The sequence below is a fragment of the Bos javanicus genome, chromosome 3 (genome assembly GCF_032452875.1).
Source record: "Bos javanicus breed banteng chromosome 3, ARS-OSU_banteng_1.0, whole genome shotgun sequence".
Taxonomy (NCBI): domain Eukaryota; kingdom Metazoa; phylum Chordata; class Mammalia; order Artiodactyla; family Bovidae; genus Bos; species Bos javanicus.
In genome coordinates this window covers 106,528,147-106,545,248 of record NC_083870.1, presented here as the reverse complement: position 1 = coordinate 106,545,248, position 17,102 = coordinate 106,528,147, and the positions used below count along the sequence as shown (strand labels likewise).

At 45.5% G+C, this 17,102-nt stretch overlaps 1 pseudogene; it reads right to left on the bottom strand.

Moving 5' to 3' along the window:
- Nucleotides 1-15,621: 15,621 nt before the first annotated feature.
- On the bottom strand, nt 15,622-16,660 carry LOC133244781 (etoposide-induced protein 2.4 homolog; annotated as a pseudogene).
- Between the last annotated feature and the right edge of the window lie 442 nt (nt 16,661-17,102).

The following is a 17,102-nucleotide window of genomic DNA, read 5'->3' as shown; positions in this document are numbered from 1 at the left end:
TCAGCTTAGAGGCACAGGGAGAGCTGCCGTCGGGTTCGGCGAGGTGCGGACCGAGTCTGTACCGCTCCGAGGGGCCGCGGCCGCCTCTCTCTGTCCAGCTGGGAGCCGTCGGGTCCCTCCCCCAGGACCCGACCAATGGGGGCGCAGGGGCGGGGACAAGGCTCGGAACCTGTGCCCCAGGAAGGGGCGCTGGGTGGCGGGTCGTGACGCCCCCAAGGTGAGACCTGCCTGTAGGTGGCTGGCGGAACGAGTGAGGAGTTCGCAGCCCCGCCGTCAGGGGCCTAGCTGTCGTCCTGGGTTCCGCTGCCCACTCTGGGTGCGCTGTCCGGAGGGCGCGGGGACTGGGTCTGGCGACCCAGGGTACAGGCGCGATCTGAGATCAGACCCTGCGCTCCCACGGAGCATGTTCTTGATCGCCCTGCCGGGGCGAGATCCACACTCTCTGTCCCGCCGTGGAGTGACCCGAAAGCCCTGCCTGGAGCATGGGGTGTCGCCCCAGGGCCCGAAACGTCTCAGGCTAATCTAGAGGTGGAGGGGTTCGCGGGTACCAGCCAAGTCTAGAGAGTGGAGCTCATCCTTTCGCCAGTAGCATCCGGGCAGGAGTTCCTCGCCACCGCAGCTCCTGGCCGGGCTCTGGGCTTTTGGGGGGCTCCTTCCAGGACATCTGACACCTGTCGGGTCACTGCTCCCGGCGCGCCCACCCACCTGGCTCCGGCGCGCTCTGGATCAGCGCCTCTGGCCGGCCGTCCCAGCAGCTCCAGCAGCCGCGCTGTCACCGCCAGGTTTGCTGTGTGCCCTTCGGACCCCGGTGCGGTCCAGCCGTGCGCGAGATATGCCTCCGGTCAAGGAGCTCTGGCGCCCTTCCTGATTTTTTGCGCGTCTTAATTATCACGGCCCTCAGCGGTTTTTGAGAGAAGGATCGTCGCGGAAGCTCCTTGATTGACTATCCCCTTCTGTATAGCCTGCTCTTTCCTAGGTGCTTTCTCACCGCGTTTATTCAGTCCTGCTCTCCTTCTTCGGAGAAGGCAATGGCCCCCCACTCCAGTACTCTTGCCTGGAAAATCCCATGGAAGGAAGAGCCTGGTAGGCTGCAGTCCAGGGGGTCACTAAGAGTCGGACAGGACTGAGCGACTTCACTTTCACTTTTCACTTTCATGCATTGGAGAAGGAAATGGCAACCCACCCACTCCAGTGTTCTTGCCTGGAGAATCCCAGGGACGGGGGAGCCTGGTGGGCTGCGGTCTATGGGGTCGCACAGAGTCGGACACGACGGAAGTGACTTAGCAGCAGCAGCAGCTCTCCTTAGACTTTCTACCTGGTGATGAGCTCATCCATCTGAGACTGGTGCCATCATTCGGTCCTGCCGGACTCTCAAATACATCCCCAGCACAGACCTTCTCCTGGATGCCTGACAAGAGGTGACTGAAGCCAGAAACCCTGTTGTTGACCTAGGCCCTCCCTCCTGATGGCAGTTCAGTCTACCACTGACTGTACCTTCTAATGCCTCTTGAATCCCACACCACACTTACCTGGTTTATGGAGCATCTCCTCCTACCTGAACCACTGTAACAGGCTTCCAAATGGTCTCCTTGCTTCTCATCTCAACCACATCCCTCTCTCACTCCTCATTCCCCAGACTGAATTTCTAAATAAAAACCTGAACTCTTTAAACAGCTCCAAATCTTTCACGGTCTTTCATCGCTTATAGCAGAATTTCTCAAACAGGTTTTTGAGGGGGTTCCTACAAAAAGGAGTTTAGAAAACACTACACATTCCCTCCTTGGGCAAGCCCTAATGTCATTGGTGTGAGGCTCTGGGAAGTCCTGCAATAAAGAAATTTACTTAGCTTTAGTTCAGCGTCTTCCAAATGCATTTGATGATGATTCTGGGGTGTTTTGAGGACCACATCTAAGGGACTAGGAGGGCAGTATGTGATCAAGTGCCTGGCACTCAGTGGTCTGGCCTCCATCACCTGGTCCCTATGGCTGGACCCCTCTCCACAATCATGTCGAGCCATTAATAGTGTACATTTTGCTCTAGTCACAGGGGACTGCCTGTGGTCCCCTCACCAGCCCTGCTCTTGACATTTCTGTTCATCTGAACTTTGTTTTCATTTACCAAGAATGTAGATCCCCTTCGCCTGTCTGGTCAAGCATGAGCTCTCTTTAAGATACAGCTGAAGCAACACATCTACCTGATGCCCTATCCACCTTCGTGGGTAGATAGATCTTCCCGCCACCAGCTCATTCATTTTATCAAACTGAAGGGCATTTATTTGCACACATTTCCTCCCCTGAATCCATTCCTCCACCGTGGACTTTTTTTTGCATTTGTTTAGTTTTGGCTGTGCTGGGTCGTCACTGCTGCGCGAAGGCTTTCTCTTGCTGCAGCAAGCGGGGGCTCCTCTCTTGTGGTACGTGGGCTTCTCGTGGTTGTGGCTTCTCTTCTTGCAGAGCACAGGCTCTAGAGCACTCAGGCTTTAGTAGATGCCACACGTGGGCTCAGTAGTTGTGGCGCACAGCCTTAGTTGCCCCTTGGCACGTGGAATCTTCCTAAACCAGGGATTGAACCCGTCTTACTTGCATTGGCAAGCGGACTCCTAACCACTCGACTACCAGGGAAGTCCTCCACTATGAATTTCTCAAGACAGAAGTTGTCATGTCAATTTACCTTCAGATCCCAGTGCCAGGCTCATGTTTGGGGTTTTAATAAACATCTGTGAATTTACTAGTCTCTGAGAAAAGAGTAACCTCCAGTTCATGACTCTTTCCATTAAGAATTCTTCACTATTGCATGGGAGCAACAAACAATAGACCAAAGCTGTATTGGAGTGTGGGGGTTAGTGGCCAGCAAGCTTCCCTCTCCAGCTGTGTGCCTGGCTCTCTTGCACAACAAACACAAATGCAAATCCATGAATTTCCATGACCGAAACCACAAAGTTAAGTTTATGATTGCCAAGACCTACTCCGTACAGAATATGAAAAAGAGACAGCAATTTTAAAGAGACGAAGGAGTTCCCTGGTGGCCTGGTGATTAGGATTCCTGGCTTTCACTGCTGTGGCTTGGTTTCAACCCCTGGTTGAGGAACTAAGAACCCATAAGGTGTGCCACATGGCCTAAATAAATAAAAGAGAAAACAGTTTCCTATAAGAGGTACCACAGAAGTGGAGATTCTTCAGTGTTATCACCCATACATGTAATCGTTGCATTTTATGATCTGAGGACCCATCACAGATATGAACACTGTCACAAGATCCTGTCCTGAGGTCCTGTGTCATGACCATGTCAGGTCTCGATGCTGCCTTGGGGGAGGTGCACCATAATGCCTCGTTAAATGACCACTCAGGGGCCTCTAAGTGCCTCACTTACCTTCCTGGACGCATCCAGGATTCTGGGAAAATTCAGTCCATCGTGGTCTCAAGGTGTGATTACATGGCAAGAAAAAACTAGCACGATGAGACAGTCCTGTCTTCATGGGGAATGTCCAGCCAGTGGGTCAGGTTACCTCCTGTTAATACGCCAATTAAAAATCAGAGATTGTCAGAGGATTTAGGGGTGGGGGGAAAGCAAGAACAAATGATAAGCTAGACCCCGGTTCGATTCCTGGGTCGGGAAGATCCCCTGGAGAACGAATAGGCCACCCGCTCCAGTATTTTTGGTCTTCCCTAGTGGCTCAGCTGGTAAAGAATGTGTCTACAATGCGGGGGACCTGGGTTCAATCCCTGGGTTGGGAAGATCCCTGGAGAAGGGAAAGGCTAACCACTCCAGTATTCTGGACTGGAGAATTCCATGGACTGTATAGTCCACTGGGTCTCAAAGAGTCGGATACCACTGAGCAACTTTCACTTTCGTAATCTTTTCAAAATCATATCATTTAAAAGATTCACTGTAAATACAAAACACAAGTTGGAAGTAAATGGATGGAAAAAATATATCATGCAAATAAAACAGTAAGAAGGCTAGAGGGGCTGTATTAATATCAGGTAGACATTAGACTTCAATATGCAAAATGTTAATCAGAGATAATGATAAACGTGTCATTTCATGTGAATCCATCCTACTGAAACAGAAGGGCTTTGTGCAGCTGAAAATGACAGACTCATGCTATTCTAAATATTGATGCTTATGGTTCCAAAGTGGTTAAAAGGTCCTCACATTTATCTTGGGAGTCAATGGAAAAGGGCATCTGTCCATTTGAAATTAAATCCATTTTGTGACTCATGATACCAGTGGATGGTTGCACCAGGGATGGGGGTGGAGGTGGGAGGAACCTCTCAAAATGAAGTTCACATGTTGCCGAATCTGAATCAAACCAACTTTGGTCAATTCTTTGTGACTGATGCAGAATCCTGGCAGGAGTTTTGCTTAAACACACAGAGCTAGGAGACCCCTCTCCAAAGAGCAGAGACTCTTTGAAACTTTCTTTCTCCACTAGAAGGGCAGCACAAGCAGCAGGCACACATGGGTGGAGGACCCAATGGCTTCGCCCTCCACGCAGCCCAGATCTCATCCCTGACCTTGGGCATCCATGAGGTTCGTGATGCGATTGAGATCCCCATGCACCGGCTGGTCCTCAGCCAGCTTTGGCTTTGTCTTGTACTACCAGTGGAGCAAGACCTGCACAGTGTCCATGAACTGGCCTGAAATCAGCAGGGCCTCCCCCAACTTGTGCTCCCTGAGACAAGCACACATATCTCACCGCTTGGCAAGGGGATATCTCTTTTATGGGGCTTCCCTGGTGACACAGTGGTAAAGAATCCACCTGTCAATCAGGACACAGGAGTTCAATCTCCAGGTCTGGAAGATCCCCTGGAGTAGGAAATGCCAGCCTGCTCCAGTATTCATGCCGGGAAAATCCCGTGGACAGAGGAGCCTGGCGGGCTACAGTCCAAAGGGTCACAAAGAGTTGGACACGACTGAGCAAATGAGCACATGCGCACAATCCCTTTTATGAATGGCCCAACTGAAGAGGAATATCGCTTGAAATCTATAGAGATAAGGACCTCCATATTGGAATGGTTAGAAATATAGTTAAAAGTTGTCAAGATGATGGGAATTCCTTGGTAGTCCAATGGTTAGGACTTGTCAGTACATTCACTTCCATGGCCCAGGTTCGATCCCTACTCAGGGGAACTGAGATCCCACAAGCCATGTGGGATGGCTTGATAACAAAAAAGTTATCAAGCTGACAATAAAAGTACAGACAACAAAAGAAAAAAACAGATCAAATGGACTTTTAGATATCAAAATTTGAAACTGTTTATCAAAGGACATTGTCAATAGAGTAAAAGGCAACCCAGACAATGGAAGAAAATACTTGCAAATCATGTATATGATAAATTAATATCCAGAATAAATAAAAAACTCATAAAACTAAATAGCAATAAAGCAAACAACCAATTTAGAAATGGGCCAGGGACTTAAATAGACATTTCTCCAAAGAAGATGTATGTATGGCCAATAGCATATGAGATGTTTAGATTTATTAGTCTTTAGGAAAATGTACCCTGCTTATTTAACTTATATGCAAAATACATCATGCAAAATGCCAGGCTGGATGAAGCCCAAGCTGGAATCAAGATTTCTGGGAGAAATATCAGTAACCTGATATACACCACTCTTATGGTGGAAAGCAAAGAGGAACTAAAGAGCCTCTTGATGAAAGTGAAAGAGGAGAGTGAAAAAAACTGGCTTAAAACTCAACATTCAAAAAATCTAAGATCATGGCATCCAGTCCCATCACTTCATGGCAAGTAGATGGGGAAACAAAGGAAATAGTGACAGATCTTATTTTCCTGGGCTCCAAAATCACTGCAGATGGTGATTGCAGCCAAGAAATTAGAAGACTCTTGCTCCTTGGAAGAAAAGCTATGACAAACCTAGACAGCATATTAAAAAGCATAGACCTTTGCCAACAAAGGTCTGTCTAGTCAAGGCTATGGTTTTTCCAGTAGTAATGTGTGGATGTGAGAGTTGGACCATAAAGAAGGCTGAGCACTGAAGAATTGATGCTTTTGAGCTGTGGTGTTGGAGAAGACTGTTGAGAGTCCCTTGGACTGCAGGGAGATCAAACCAGTCATTCCTAAAGGAGATCAGTCCTGGGTGTTCAATGGAAGGACTGATGCTGAAGCTGAAGCTCCAATACTTCAGCCACTTGATGTGAAGAGCCACCTCATTGGAAAAGACCCTGATCCCGGGAAAGATTGACGGCAGAAGGAGAAGGGGATGACAGAAGATGAGATGGTTGGATGGCATCACTGACTCGATAGACGTGAGTTTGAGCAAGCTCTGGGAGTTGGTAACAGACAGGGAAGCCTGGCGTGCTGCAGGATTCGCAAAGAATCAGACACGACTGCGCGACTGAACTGAACCAAACAACATGGAAAAACCTTGAAGACCTTATGCTTGACTAAAGATAGACATAAAAGGACAGATGCTATGATTCCGCTTACATGAGATGTCTAGTCATCGGAATCGTAGAGACAGAAAGTAAATGGTAGTTTCTAGGGGATAAGGGGAGAGAGGAGTTATTTTGTTTTTAATGGGTAAGGAAATCGGTGTGGGATGCTGAAAAAGTTCTGAAGATGGTTGGCAGTGATGGCTGGAAAACAATGTCAATACATTTAATGTCACTGAACTGTATACCCAAAAGCAGTTAAAATGGTATCTTTCATGCTATGTACATTTTACCACCATAAGAAAAAACTTACCAAGAGTAACGCCTAGACATTTTTACTCAAACCACACTCTAGATGGTTTAAGCAGAGTGCAGGGGTCAGGTATAGAGTACCTCAGACATCTTATCATCCAACAACTATGCACATGAACACACCCTAATGACAAACTCTGCAGCAGAGGGCAATGGTTGAGGGTAAGGTAATGGTCAAGAGCACAGGCTCTGGAGTCAGACAGGCAGGAATTCTTATCAAAGGTCCATGCCAGCTGTGACACATGTCCCCAACCTGTGTCACCCTCTTACTCCTCATGTGTGAGATGGGATCATAATTGTATGCACAGTCGCTTCAGTCGTGTCCGACTCTGTGCGACCCCATAGACAGCAGCCCACCAGGCTCCCCCGTCCCTGGGATTCTGCAAGCAAGAACACTGGAGTGGGTTGCCATTTCCTTCTTCAACGCATGAAAGTGAAAAGTGAAAGTGAAGCCGCTCAGTCATGTCCGACCCTCAGCGACCCCATGGACTGCAGCCTTCCAGGCTCCTCCGCCCATGGGATTTTCCAGGCAAGAGTACTGGAATGGGATGCCATTGACTTAGCAGCAGATTGCTATGATAACAGCAGGACAGCTGTTCCTCATTCACCCTAGCCCAAGGCTGGGGTCCCAGGATCTCAGCCCCACCCCTCACTGCCACAGGACTTCCTGAGCCTCACTCCTCTTCTACAGAATGGCATAAGTGGCACCTGCCTCCCTGGGTTCAGTTCAGTCCAGTCAGTCAGTCGTGTCCGACTCTTCGAGACCCCATGAATCGCAGCATGCCAGGCCTCCCTGTCCATCATCAACTCCCAGAGTTCACTCAGACTCACGTCCATCGAGTCAGTGATGCCATCCAGCCATCTCATCCTCTGTCGTCCCCTTCTCCTCCTGCCCCCAATCCCTCCCAGCATCAGAGTCTTTTCCAATGAGTCAGCTCTTCGCATCAGGTGGCCAAAGTACTGGAGTTTCAGCTTTAGCATCATTCCTTCCAAAGAAATCCCAGGGCTGATCTCCTTTAGAATGGACTGGTTGGATCTCCTTGCAGTCCAAGGGACTCTCAAGAGTCTTCTCCAACACCACAGTTCAAAAGCATCAATTCTTTGGCGCTCAGCCTTCTTCACAGTCCAGCTCTCACATTCATGCATGACCACAGGAAAAACCATAGCCTTGACTAGACGAACCTTTGTTGGCAAAGTAATGTCTCTGCTTTTGAATATGCTAGCTAGGTTGGTCATAACTTTCCTTCCAAGGAGTAAGCGTCTTTTAATTTCATGGCTGCAGTCACCATCTGCAGTGATTTGGGAGACCCAAAAAATAAAATCTGACAGTGTTTCCCCATCTATTTCCCATGAAGTGATGGGACCGGATGCCATGATCTTCGTTTTCTGAATGTTGAGCTTTAAGCCAACTTTTTCACTCTCCACTTTCACTTTCATCAAGAGGCTTTTTAGTTCTTCTTCACTTTCTGCGTTGGCGTTGTTAATAATAAAATTTAGTAATAATAAAAATAGTAACAACCACAATTGTTGCTGGCCACAGTATTTCCACTGGAGATTGGAGTTGGTATCCAAAGAGCGTTAGCTTCGTGAAGTCTACCTTGTCTCAGATGTTAGTGATGAGTATTGCTAGAGAAAACTTATAGTTAAATGTTAGTGATTTAGTCCCATATTAAAAGTTAAAATTTTAATACAGCCCTGTGGAGTGGTCTGGAGAAAGATCGCTCATCAGGGATACAGCACTGCCAACACTTGTTTGTAAATATTGAGAACTTTTCCACACAGAATTGTCATAACTGGATAGAATATTTTTACCCATATTCAAATTAACATCACTAATTTTTCATTAGAGGAAGAAGTTATAAAACAAAAAAATGTTTATGCCTCATTTACTATCAAGGGAATGTTATTAGATCTGCAAAATAATTCTGTCAAGTTTTAAAACTGATGAATCAGTTGTTTTTCTCTGGGTAATAGGATAGAAACACTCATCCTAAAACTGTTTCAATAAAGGGAAACACTGTCAAGATGATCCCAACAAGAATTTAATCTGAGTGAGCAATTGCATGCAACACAGTCTCTGAAATCAGAATATACAAATCCGAACTGAAAATTGACAAAATATTACTTATCAGATAATTTTGTTAAAAGATGCTTAGTTTGTCATATTACAGAGTCTAACATTAAAAAGTCTGTCCTTTGCAATTGAAGAAAAAAATTTAGAAAGTTTTTAGTGTTAAAATCTTTTCATAAACACTTGAACAATAAACATTGTCAGTTTAGAGATAAGGGAGGAAGGATTTAATGTCTAATAATCTAATGCCTTTAGAAGAAGCAGAGGTGGAAACTTGCACAAAGTGTATTCTTCAGTTTTAGAGTAGTCTGAATGAAAGCAAGGGAATAAGGCACCAAGGAACTGGGATTGAGAGCAATAGGGATTTAAAAAGAGCCTTTGACTTCTCCCTGAAAGTGAAAGTGAAGTCGTGTCCGACTGTGGACTGTAGCCTACCAGGCTTCTCTGTCCATGAGATTCTCCAGGCAAGAATACTGGAGTGGGTTACCATTTCCTTCTCCAGGGGATCTTCCCAACCCAGGGATGGAACCTGGGTCTTCCTCATTGGAGGCAGATGCTTTAACCTCTGAGCCACTAGGGAAGCCCCCTAGGGAGGCTTTCTCTCTAGGGAGGCTCTTAATTAGGTTTTCATTTTCAAAGAGCATCAGGCTTGACAGGATCTTCAGTAATCTTGTCTCGTCCCTGTTCACAGCAAGATATACAGTTTATAATCCAGCCTATGTCTAGAGATGTCAGATAGAAAGATCTCACAATATCTAATCTCAAATTAAGCAACCTTCTCATTCAAGCCACTCATCCTCATAATGAAAGTGAAAAGTGAAAGTGAAGTTGCTCAGTCGTGTACGACTCTTTGCGACCCCATGGACTGTAGCCTACCAGGCTCCTTCATCATCCTCATATTTAACCTAAATTCAGGATTCTTTGCAATGTTAGCATATTTTCTGGAGAAGGCAATGGCAACCCACTCCAGTACTCTTGCCTGGAAAATCCCATGGACGGAGGAGCCTGGTAGGCTGCAGTCCATGGGGTCGCTAGGAGTCGGACACGACTGAGCGACTTCACTTTCACTTTTCACTTTCATGCATTGGAGAAGGAAATGGCAACCCACTCCAGTGTTCTTGCCTGGAGAATCCCAGGGATGGGGGAGCCTGGTGGGCTGCCGTCTGTGGGGTTGCACAGAGTCGGACACGACGGAAGTGACTTAGCAGCAGCAGCAGCAGCATATTTTCTCTGCCTTTGGTTCTCTTGTTAGAGAATAATTCTAATGAGGTAACTAGTTTTTGTTTGGTAACATATTAGCAACCAATTCCAGATCATTTGTTTTCATCTAGATGTGAGGTCTTTCTTTTATTCCCCCAATATTCAGGACACTGGTATGAAACACATTTGGGAACTTGATTTGTATAAGAATACCATCTTTAAAAAGATACTGCTCATCCTTTGCTTTTGGAGAAGGAAATGGCAACCCATTCCAGTATTCTTGCCTAGCGAATCCTGTGGACAGAGGAGCCTGGGGGCTGCTGTCCATAGGGTCGCACAGAGTCGGACACAACTGAAGCGACTTAGCATAGCATGCAACAACCACGATGATATAACCACCACTTCTCAAGTACTTCCTCTGTGTTAGAGCTTTGCATGAATCTGCACAGTAGTGCTATGAGGCAGTTGCTCTCCCCATTTTATAAAGAACTTAGTAATGACTGTGATGAGACTTGCTCAGGAAATGCAGCTGAATCCCTTCTGTGTGCAGGGCAGTGTGGGTTGTGTGGGGCCCCTGGTGTCTGTGGAGTTCACAGCTGGGGAAGGGGCCCCCACTATGGTCCAGAATCCATGCCCATCCTGTCTCTCCCAGGTGCTGAGGGTCACCTAAGTCTAAGGCCAAGGTCAAAGCTGCCAGGAGGCTGGAGTCCTGGGTTCTGGTCCCACTTGTGCTTCGAACTGGCTCTGCCTCCTGGGTCGGTCACTATCCCTCCCTCCCCAGGTTTATCCTGTTGTAACGTGAGAAACGGGGGTCAGATCCCTGATACCAAGATCTCTCACCACAGAGAAAGGCTGGAAGCTCAAACGTGGAGCCTGTGTCTGGATGTCTGGCTTCTCTCTGCCCCCTGGTGGACACCAGCAGCCTAGCACCTGGGGGAAATAGACTAGAGACTCCAGAGCTATGCCAAGGCTCCCCTTCTCTGAGATCCAATCCCCATCTATTAAATGCGGATAATAATAATACCTACCTCTTGGGGCTATTATTGAGAATGCAAAGAGATAATACATGAGAAATGCATGAGAAGTGCTTGGACTTTAGAAGTGAGCACAGACTAGTCAATCAACAGAAGCCAGATCCTACAACTGAAATGGCAAATCCTATCATCAGTGAAGAATGTAATGACTACAAGCTTTAGGACATACTTGTTACTGGCAGCTGTTTACTAAGTTCTAAATGGATTCAGTCTCTATGATAATTATCCCATCTCTGGACAATTACCAACTATATGTATTTTTTTTCAAGAAAATAAGTTTAAAATATTTTTCCTTCTTTTTTTGCTCAAATCATTTCCTTTGTTCCTGTTTTAGGGGTTTGTTTTATTGCTGTTCTTCACCATCGGATGCTTGCCTCATTAATCTACTTCTAACACTTCATTGAGGTATAATTTACACACCATAAAATTTACCTGTTTTAAGTATAAAATTGAACAATTCTTAGTATAGTTACAGAGTTGTTCAACCATCACCACAGTATAATTTTAAACTATTTTCCATTACCCTCAAAAGAAAGAAACATACCCACTTGCAGTTTATTCCCGTTCCCATCCCCAGCCCTAAGCAACCACCAATCTACTTTCTTTCTTTAAAGATTTGCCTTTGCTGGACATGTCACAAAGATGGAATCATGAACTATATGTGTCTCCTTTTACTTAATATGTTTTTGAGGTTCATCTTTGTTGTAGCATGTAGCAGTACTTTATTCCATTTTATGGTGGAAAACATTCCATTGTATGGACATGCCACATTTTGTTTATCCATTCAGCAGTTAATGGACATCTGTATTGTTTGTACTCTAGGCATATAATATATAAAACATTTGCATTATTATGAGGCTATTTTAAACAGTTGCTGCTCTGAACATTTGCTTACACTTGTCTGCGTGAATGTATGTTTTCAATTCTCTTGAGGGCTTGTTTATTTTTATACATTCACTGTTTCCACTAAATGTACTTTAATATATAAATTATGTATATAAATTTGCCTCTAGTACCGCTTTAGCTGTGTCCCACAAACTTTGACCTGTTCTTTTGTCATTATCATTCAGAACTAAATATTTGTCAAATTTCTTTTTTATTTCTTTTTTCAACAAAATGTATTTATCAATAGAATGGTTCCCAAACATGTAAGTCTATTATAATATGCAATTTTACTGACTCATGATTGGGGAACTTAGACTGTATGACGTTAATGCTTTAGGATTTGTTGAGGCTTTCTTTATAATTCTTAATATACATGCTTTATTTTTGTGATTGCTCCATTTGCGTTTGTTGGAAACTGCTTGAAGGAAATGATTTCTCTAAAATATTCTAACCCTATGGGTGGCCTAATGGTTAGGATTCCAGGCTTTCACAGCTGTGGCCTGAGTTCAATCTCTGGTCAGGGAACTGAGATCCCACAAGCTGTGTGGTGTGGCAAAAATAAATAAATAAACAAATTCTAACCTAAACACAATGCAAACTCTTGTGCTTCCACACACTCTCCACACAAGTGCAGCCAAGATCCTCTGAAAAGCTTCTACCTGCAAAGAAAGGCACAGGACCGTGGCCCATGACTCTGCCCTGCCTGACTCCTTATTCCTTACCTCCTCACTATCTTCTGAACTTCCCTGTACCCCTAAGGTCTGTGACAACCCCCTGTACCTTGTCAAAGAGAAGAATCACTGTAAGCTCACAGTTTTGTGTCTTTCCAACTTGTTTTCTCAACCTATCACACTCTTCTCTTCTTGAACTTCCTCAAGATATCCAGTCCACTGAACCATCCAATTTCTCCCTATCCATCAACTCTTTTCTGACTTCATTTTACTCTTTCAGTTCAGTTCAGTTCAGTCGCTCAGTTGTATCCGACTCTTTGCGACCCATGGACTGCAGCACGCCAGACCTCCCTGTCCATCACCAACTCCCAGAGCTTACTCAAACTCATGTTCACTGAGTCAGTGATGCCATCCAACCATCTCATCCTCTGTCGTCCCCTTCTCCCACCTTCAATCTTTCCCAGCATCACGGTCTTTTCAAATGAGTCAGCTCTTCGCATCAGGTGGCCAAAGTATTGGAGTTTCAGCTTCAGCATCAGCTTTAGCTTTGCTCTTTAACCGGCTTAAATTCCATGTTCTATTGTTTTATTTCATGTATTTATTTGTTTTGGGCTGTGCTGGGTCTACATTGCTGCACGGGGGCTACACTTTGTAGCCGGGCATGGTCTTCTCATTGCGGTGGCTTCTTTTGTTGCTGGTGAGCACTGGCTCTAGGGCTCTCAGGCTTCAGTATTTGTGGCTACTGAAGCGCAAGTTGCCCTGTGGCATGTGGGATCTTCCCAGACCAGGGACCAAACCCGTGTTCCCTGCATTGGCAGGAGGATTTTCAACCACTGGACTAGCAGGGAAGTCCCTGTTCCGTTGTGGTCATCACTTCTGCAAACATCCTGAACTCCATTGCCTTCACCACTTACATATCAAAACTCCAACTCTAGGTGAACCCAACTACCCATCTCCTTTGTGCCTACATCCATGCTGCTCAGTTGCTGAAGAACATGAACTATACGGTATGTGACAACTATAAATTCATAGTCACCAACTTCAAGGCTGCTATTCACTTTTATTATGTTTTGTTTAGATACACTGTTCTCAGACTTCTATCTTCCCTTCCAGCCTGTTCACACTCAGCAAATGACGGAATGTTCTACTTGACAGAGAAAATAGAAGCTGTCACACAACTGCCTTCTCCTCCCTTAATTCCCTCCTATCCAAGGACACTTCTTCTGTGCTCAGAATTCCATCTCTCCAGGCTTCTGGGAATTTTGCACTGTTCTTTGCAGGGAAACGGGATACTGTGAAGGGAGATGATTTAGGATATAGCTGCAGAAGTGCTTGCTCTATTTTATTTATTTATTTAATTTGGCCGCACCATACAACATGCAGGATCTTAGTTCCCTGATGATGAAACCCATACCCCCTGCATTGGAAGCATGGAGTCTTAACCACTGGATAGCTACAGAAGTCCAAGAGGTGCTTTTTTTTTTTTTTTTTTTTTGACCTTTTAAAATTTCATTTTAAAAACTACAACAGTTTATCTTAAATAAGGCAACTGCCGATCAGTTGCAAACTAATGCAACAAACTACACACTATTTTAAAACCTTCTGTATTCAAACTTGGTTCACATCTCCTGGCAACAATTTTTAGATCCTTATTTTTGTCTTGTATTTGGTAAAGGTTTCTGTTAACCAAATGTCTCTTCTCTTCCCTCATGAGAATGTCCAATTCATTGAAGTCTGGAAAGACCTCTCTTCTTCACAAATATAGAGGAGATGTACAGACTTTAAAACAACTCAATTCCAAATTCTTTCACTAGGTGCCAACATGATTATAACAACATAACCCAAACTTCCTCAGGGAGTATTTTTCAGAACTAATTTTCAGAATTAATCATGACAAAGTCTTGTGTTCCATGAATATGTTTCCTGAAGTGACAATTTATAAATTCGACAATTACACATATGTGAGAAACCAGCTCACACCCGTGACATCTTAACACTGTACAGGTGTCTTGACATCTGCCCCCTCCCTCCATATTTAGTCTCTTTGAAATGACAGGAAAAAAAACAACCAATCACAGGTTTAATGGGTTTAATAAGTTTACCCCTTCAGTTCCTATTTGCAGCACCCAATATTCCTTTGAAACACCAGACAGACCCAGCAGCGGCCAACAGTCAAGACCAGACCTCCAGAGTTTACAAGTCCAGGTTCTCTGAGCATCCGTGTTGCAGTAGCACTTGTCCGAAATTGGTACCTCCCTATCTTTGGGGAGCTTTAAATGTACCAGTGAGAAAAGCTTTTTCCCCTGCAAGGGGAAGCAGGAAAGTCATTCCTCAAACCCAGTGGAGATCTGGCTGAGGTCTTTCTTCTGTCCCATGTCTTCAGGCTTGTGTTTTTGTTTTTTGGTTTTTTTCAGTGGAGCAAGAGACCAAAATCTAACCTGAGTTACAAGAAACAAGACAGTGATGGCTATAAAGGGAGTGGCCAGGAGCAGCGGAGCCTCCTGTCCCTCCCATATCCAATATATGCGCTTCACAGAAAAACAAAAAAACAGGCCCACAAAACACAACAGCAAAACTACAAAATCCACTCATCCAAGGGCGGTGGGAGGCAGAAGGGGAAATGGAAGGGAGATGGCACAGGGAGAGAGTATTCAAATCAGTCCAGGCACGGGGCTGGCAAATGCTAGGAAAGAGCTGCAGAAAAACCTGTGGTCCTTTCAGACTCACCAGTGTTTAAAATCCATACTGGTCGCAGGAAGATTCTGCCTTACGTGCACCAGAGACAAAAGTCTGGATTCCTCAGAGAGAAGGGAATGCGGGCAGGGCCCTTGGCAGGGTGGGCCCTGCCTTCCCTGGGAGTGGGTGGAGGTGAACCAGAGAAGAGCTGCCACAGCATCCTTCCGATCCCCCCCGGCCCCTCTGGATGGCGGGTGATCGACTCAGCAGCCTTCAGTTTGTCAGGAGACGGGTGTGGCGAGGGTAATTTTTCTGCAGAAGTGGAGCTGCTCAGGGCTGACTGCAGGTAGACAGTCTTGTGGAAGAGTCTGTTGCTTAAGAAAACCACCAAGGAGAAGAGGTGCAACTGGAAAAGGTATGCTTTGCCAGGGGTCTTTGCTTCATTGGCGCTGATAATGAATAAAGGAAAGAGGATAGAGATGAGGCAGCCACTGACAATGTAGGAGGACTGCATTGCTGTGAGAAAAGCCAGGGGCAAACCAAATCCGAAGTAGTAAGGCCAATTCCTTTCTATGTTTGATAACCGCTGGTGCATTTCAATTCCTTTATTGAACCAACGATATTCGAAGCAGTATAGTGAGTAGAGGAGAGACATATGCAGGAGACTAACCAGCTGACCAACAAGATGGATGGGAAAGAGACTCACAAACATCCCCTGGAGAAGGAAGAGAGCCTGAAGCAAGAGGTTGAAGAGCATGTCAGCAATTATTTTGCTGACACTAGGAAATGAGTGAGGTTTCCTCCCAGATACCTCGAATGCCAGGTCCGCTATCTCCTGAAACCAAATCGCGTTGACGACTTTGCTGAGCACAAAGAGGGGGAGCACCCAGAGAGCACTGAAAATTGATGTGAGGAAGAACTCCAGCCACGACCAGACATCCCCGTGTAGCGATGGGTCACCAATAATCTGTTGGTTACAATGGGCCGTTACTGATTGAAGGACGGGAATAAACACTCGATAAAACAAGAGGAGACTGAACCAGAAAACTCCACCATTCCAAGCGCAGCACTGAAAAATTCTGCTAACAATACGTGGTTCACTCTCCTGCTTCCTCTCTATGCTCTGGGCTCTCCTCTGAGCCAGGATACTGCTTGCCCTTCTTCGACGCTGCTCCTCTCTTTTGTTGAATTCGAGCATCTAGCTTTGAAATGGTACAAATTCCCCAGATGGAGTCTTTGATTCCCCTGGCAAGGTCCTGCAGAAAGGTTGTGACACTGTCAGCCATCTCTTTACTGCCCAAACAATCAGCTACACAAAGGAGAGAGAAGTGTCCCCAGATTTTTCATCATGAAGGACCCGGCAGCTTCGCCACCTCGACTCCGGCTCTGGCTCCAGCCGGGTCTTTCGCCCACCGAGGGCCCGCTCCTCTCCTCCGAGCCCCTCTGCACCGGGTCGCACACTCCCGCCTGGGCAATGCCAGGGCCGGGGCCGCTGTGCCCACACTGGGCATACCCGGGCAAGAGGTGCTTTTTTAAAGTGCATATTTGGGTATATTCATTCCCAACAAGTAACCCTATAGCACCTTCCTATTGATCTTAGAATTAAAAAAATAAAATAAATAAAATTTAATATGCTTGACATGACCTTCATCAATATACAGTTCACAAGAAAAGAGATGCAATCTTCAAATATATCAAAATATGCCAACTTCATTCATAATAAGAAAAGTACAAATTTTAATTACATTGAGCTAAAATTTCACACCTATCAAAAGAACAAAAAAAAATCAAAAATTTTGTCAATACAGCTGTGATGAGACTCTGAGGAAACAGGTACTCTTAAATTCCTGATGGGA